Raw genomic sequence first — 6,141 nt, 5'->3', positions numbered from 1 at the left:
CATGTACTGCATCTAGTGCATCTACTCGATTTGCCTCAGGTATATCACTGTGTTGAGAGTATGTTGTAAGAGCTACACAGTTGCTCGCATATGATTGATAGTGTATCCTGATATGCTCTTCTATACGATACTGATTTCTAAATGTTAGGGGTTTAGAGTGCTTGACAGTACTAAAATTTTGTATGATAGGACATTAGAGTGCTTTACCATGCTTCCAAATGTTTGCAAGTGCCTCACAGTGCATTATAATGCTTAACCATGCACTATAGTGCTTTACGAAGCTTTACAATTGATTTCAAATGCTTTTGAGTGCTTCATGGTGATTCCAAGAAACTCCAAGTCATGAGTGCATCTTAGTGCTTCTGAGCATTTTCAGACCACTTTTGAGTGCCCGACAGTGCACTATATTACTTAACCATGCTTTATAGTGCTTGCCATACTTCTTCAAGTGATCAGAAGTGCTTCTAAGTGGTTCATAGTGGTTCCAAGTAATTTTATGTCATTCCAAGTGCATCTAAATGTTTCTGTGTGTGCTTCTAAGTGCCTTTTGTTGCTTCTGAGTGCTTAATAGTGCTTCAAAAAGCTGCCAGTAGGTGCCTGAGAGTTCTTCCAAATGCTTCTAAGTGCTTATGCTCGTAATGGCTTAATAGAGCTTCAGAAGTGATAACAAGAGCTTCCAAGTGCTTCCAAGTGCTTGTAAGTGCTTCCAAGTGCATCTAAATGTTTCTGTGTGCTTCTAAGTGCCTTTTGTTGCTTCTGAGTGCTTAATAGTGCTTCAAAAAGCTGCCAGGTGCCTGAGAGTTCTTCCAAATGCTTCCAAGTGCTTAAGCTCGTAATGGCTTAATAGAGCTTAAGAAGTGATAACATGAGCTTCTAACTGCTTCCAAGTGCTTGTAAGTGCTTCTAAGTGCATCTAAATGTTTCTGTGTGCTTCTAAGTGCCTTTTGTTGCTTCTGAGTGCTTAATAGTGCTTCAAAAAGCTGTCAGGTGCCTGAGAGTTCTTCCAAATGCTTCCAAGTGCTTATACTCGTAATGGCTTAACAGAGCTTCAGAAGTGATAATAGGAGCTTCTAACTGCTTCCAAGTGCTTGTAAGTGCTTCCAAGTGCTTCCAAGTGCTATAAGTGCTTGTAAGTGCTTCCAAGTGCTTGCTAGGGCTTCTAAATGCTTGCTAAGTGCTTCCAAGTGCTTGCTAGGGCTTCTAAATGCTTGCTAGGGCTTCTAAATGCTTGCTAAGTGCTTGCTAGTGCTTACAAGTGCTTCCAAGTGCTTCTAGTGCTTGCTAGTGCTTCCATGTGCTTCTAAGTGCTTCCATGTGCTTCCAAGTGCTTCTAAGTGCTTGCTAGTGGTTCCAAGTGTTTGCTAGTGGTTCTAAGTGCTTCCAAGTGCTTCTAAGTGCTTGCTAGTGATTCCATGTGCCTCTAAGTGCTTCCATGTGCTTCTAAGTGCTTCCAAGTGCTTCCACATGCTTTACTTGCTTCTAAGTGTTTGCTAGTGTTTCCAAGTGCTTCTAAGTGCTTCCAAGTGCTTCCAAGTGCTTCCAAGAAATTCCATGTTATTCCAAGTTCGTCTAAATGGATCCTCAGGCTTCTAAGTGCTTGCAGGTGCCTGAGAGTGCTTTATAGTGCTTTATAACCATTTGCAAGTGCTGCCAGGTGCATAAAGTGCTACTAAGTGCATCTAAGAGGTTTACCCAATGAGTGTCATAGCTTTACACTGATTGAAAGTGCGTCATAATGCTTACCAATGCTATAGGTTGCTTCAAAATGATTTATAATGCTTGATAGTGTGTAAATTTATCTTCTTTGTCACAGAGGGACTTCTATATGCGGTTCCAAGTGGCTCATCCTAACATAAGGATCTCCCTCAGATGTTTTGAGGGTCTAAAGCCATACTTTGTATGCAAGTTGAAGGACCGCAACACTTGTTGCTGTGAATACCATGTGCAGCTTGTCTATTTCAAGGAAGCTCTTAATCAGATGCGCCAGGGAAGATATGGGCTACATGGTCGGCCATGCAGTTTGCAGGTGCCTTGTTTGCAGTTCTCATGATGGAACAGCACAGTGCGCGGCCTCCAATGCCACATTTCCAAGCTTAACAGACCTATGGGAGTCTGTATTGTGCCCAAAACCCACTGACTGTGCTTATCACCGTAGACAATGTCTTTTGGGTGACGACGTTCCTACACAGGAAGTGGATGAGAACGGTCAAGCAAAAACTCCGAAAGATCTTGTTGTTCGCCAAGTCAGCCCGAGGACTTTCACTTCCTTGCTTCAAAGCAAATTGGGAAACTTCATCAAACACAATTATAAGTACAGATGGCAAGCTGAACAATTCAAAGAGTGTTTGGATAAATTTCAGATGATGTAGTGGTGTCTGTAGTGGATTTTGCAGAGAATTACTCCTTCAAGGTGCAGAATGAAATTCAGTCAATGCATTGGTATCCAACTCAGGTGACAATCTTGGTCCACATTTTGTACCTGCGTGATGTGCTTGGTACCATTCAGAAGACAACCCACTTCTACATCTCTGATGACAAAATCCACGACACTTTATTTGTGCAGCACTACTTTATTTTGCACAATGAGTGGCTGAAAGCTCAAGGATGCAGTGTCAAGCGACATTGGGTGTGGTCTGATGGCGCTGCTTCACAATTCAAAGCAAGGCGCCCTTTCTATTTTGTAGCCCGATACTGCAATATGACAGGTATTGAGATGATGCACAGTTTCTTCGCATCCGGCCATGGGAAGGGCGAGCACGATGGGGCTGGTGCGGTGCTCAAAAGAGCTCTCACACAAGAGCAGCTGCTGAAATCTGATGGATGGGTGTTACATAATGCTTCAAGTGTGGTGGCATTCCTCAACGCAACCCTCAGGAAAGAATGTCCATTGATGACAGGGAAGAAAGTCGATCGTAGATTCTGGGAGATCAAGCTCGGTGATGTAGACAGAGATAGAGAGTGGGATTGCATGCGGATCAAAGGTTCTCGATCCTTCCACTGTGTCAACGGCTACAGTCAATCAGATATGCACGAGCTACGGTGTAGACCATTGTCCTGCTTTTGCCATGCGTGCATGAAAGGCCAATGGAGGAGATGTGTAAACAAGGACCACGTTGAGAGGTGGCAGTACTTGCGAATATGTTCCACGGGAACACTCACAGGAACACGGAGTATGGAAGGAGGCCGGAAGCAATTAATGCGAGAGAGCAGGATTGTAGCCATGGGAACATAAAGACGCACATAATTTTTCCATATTTTTGTGCCGAAGTGCAATGTAAATCGTTTTAGGCCAATGTGGGTTCTAAATGAGAGTTCTAAGTGTATTAAGCAAGGCTCACTTATGGAGTTGTCCGCCCATGTGTGAAAGAGGCCTAGGGTTAGGGTTAGTGACATCTCTATAAAAGAGATGTTAGCTAAAGAAAGAGTACGGTTTCGGCCATTCTCATAAGCTATTGAGTGAAGCTCTTGAGCTCTCAAGCTATGGCAACTCTCTAACTCTCTCTATTATACTCTAATGAGCATCAAGCTCCAATGAGTATAGCTCCACTTCTTTCTCTTAATCTATTTTAGCATCATTGAAGTAGATTAATCTATGATTAGTTAAATGCTTCTTTCTTTCTCTTGTGTATGCATGCTTGTAGTGTGTGTGTGTGTAGTCTCCATTGATGCAAGCTCTTGCCCACTTCATTGGCAATGAGTTATTCATGGATAGACTCTCTCTATGAGCTTGTGGGTTTGTGAATGTTACATTCTATGCTTGCTTAAGCTTGTGGGTTAGTAGATGCACGCTTATGGGTTTGCTAGCATTAGGGAAAGCTAAGATTTAATCAATGTTTGAATGGGATTAAGAGATTGCCATGCATTGCTTGTTCTCTTGATTAGTGTAGTGGGATTGAATGGGATTAAGAGATTGCCATGCATTGCTTGTTCTCTTGATTAGTGTAGTGGGTTTAAGGAATTGAGAGATTGATTGAGGTGTTGAATGGTTGAATTGTCAAGTGGTGGTTCGTGTATGTGAGCTCTCCCGCAAGGGATAAGCGTTCATGCACTAATCGGGTCGAGTCCTTGGATTGACATTGTGTTTCTCAACACATTTGTTGATCGGTAGTACTTTTGCACGGTAGAGAGAACCGCTCTTCAATGGCGCCGCTGTCGGGGAACGAGTGCCTACATTAGTTGAGCAGCATACACACACTATCACTTCTTGTTAATTGATTGCAAAACCGTTGGATAGGAGAGCAGGCTTTGGGACTAATTTTGGTATTTATTTAAGACTAATCTTTTGTTAAATTCTCTTTATTGTCTTCCAATTTGAGTGCGATTGGCTAGCTACGCCTCTCCCTTGAGGTCAGGACAAGGATTCAACACACGGGAAGGATTGGAGGTAGGCGCTAAACCTGCCAATTTCAATTTGTGAGCGAAAGAGAGAGGCCTGATTTGCATTTCTGTCATTCTGTTTGAGGATAATTTTTGCTGTCTGAGGTTCATTTTTACAGTTTCAATTTTTTGCATATTCGTTTTATTTTTTGTTCTTAGCTTAGTTTTCTACATCTTTAATTTTGTGCATTTTAGTTCCCTATTAAACCTGCACCTGTAGAGAAACTGAAATTTGTGCATTTCGAATTTCCTGCAAATCTCATAGCAGCTGCACACACATTGAGTTCACTGCACACGTATTGAGCACGCACTTCAAAAAAAAGAAAAAAATAATAATAAAAGAAGACGGTTGTGCATGAACAGCGCACCGCGCAGAGAGACCCACACACCGCACCATAAAGTCTTGAAAAGTGTAAGAGGAATTGAACGAAATCCCGGGCTAGGTGATGAGGAAAGAAAGGGGTGCAAAAAAAAAAAGTCTGGAAAATTTGTCATTTTCTAGCGCAAAAAATTGGGAGGTTTTCTAACTTTTCGAGAGGAGCTAGAAAACACCCATCGTTGAAAGTCCCAGAACCATTTTCCCATAGTGAGTTCATTATGGAAAACTGGTAAATTTTAGGCGATTTTTGATCCTGAAAAATACGCTATTTTTTGGCCTAATGTGTTCGAGGGGGTTCAAAATGGGTTCTGGCAAAGTTTGAGCCACCTTGAAAATTTTTGGATTTTTTTGAAAAATAAAAATAAAAAATAAATTTATAAAAAAAACCAATCTTAAAATTTAACCTTATGCACTTGCGGCGGTCGGGACATCATATAGACACTGCCATAGGATCTAGGGCACCTTCTAGAGTGCCTACGCAGGAAAGTGGGACCCAATCGGTAGGAAATTTGGTAGATATTGCTGAAACCTTTTCCGAATCCCAATCTGATACCCTTTCCAGGACAACTAGCTCATTGTCTATGGACAATCTAGGGCCGTCAAATAGTCATCCCTTAGCCCCAAATAGGACACCCACAAGATCTTTTAATCCATTTGAAGCTGACATCATGGGGTTACCACTCAATGTGAGACTTCAATATGTCTACACGAATGCTCAAGGCTCTAGTCAATGACCAGGGTAACATGTACATGGGCGGAGATGGTGTTCACTATACGAAGTCACCTATTATCCAGAGAATGTTGACAAATTAGGAGGACTCTCTAAGAGTGAGCTCCTAGACTTACCAAAGCCTTCCGGAGCAAGGGAGTCGAGAGATGATTGGCTCATTGAGCCGGACATGCCTGGACCATCCAATGCCCAGTCCTCAAAGCCATCCATAGAGCCATCCATAAATGATTTACTTTTTGTAGATCTAAATTTGGAAAGGGACAGGAAAGGCAAGAGCAAAATGGATCAGGGGGCTGAGAACCAATGGAAGTTTGTACGACAAATTCCAGTGACAAAGGTCTTTCAGGATGACCCACTTCAAGAGGTCTATAAGGACTCTTTAGAAGGATATTATGCCACAACGCGATTGCTAGAGCTAGATCTTCCTCTAGCACTTGTGGTGGTAGTCGACGAGAAGCTTGCAGGATACAAGAACCGAATCGTTGATAAATGAACCAATGAATACCGAACCTTAGATTGGAAGGAGATTCGTGAGCTCACATGGAGAGGACAACCATTATTCATGGAAGTGTTCTCAACTAATATAGCTAAACTAGGAGAGACAGCCTTTCTTGGAGAAACTGTTGCTCCTTCCCTACGAGAGTTCACTAGAGAG

Source organism: Cibotium barometz, chromosome 4 (assembly GCF_041138505.1).
Source record: "Cibotium barometz isolate CiBa-2024 chromosome 4, ASM4113850v1, whole genome shotgun sequence".
Taxonomy (NCBI): Eukaryota; Viridiplantae; Streptophyta; class Polypodiopsida; order Cyatheales; family Cibotiaceae; genus Cibotium; species Cibotium barometz.
The sequence above is the reverse complement of the archived record's forward strand: the minus strand, read 5'-3'. Positions refer to the sequence as shown.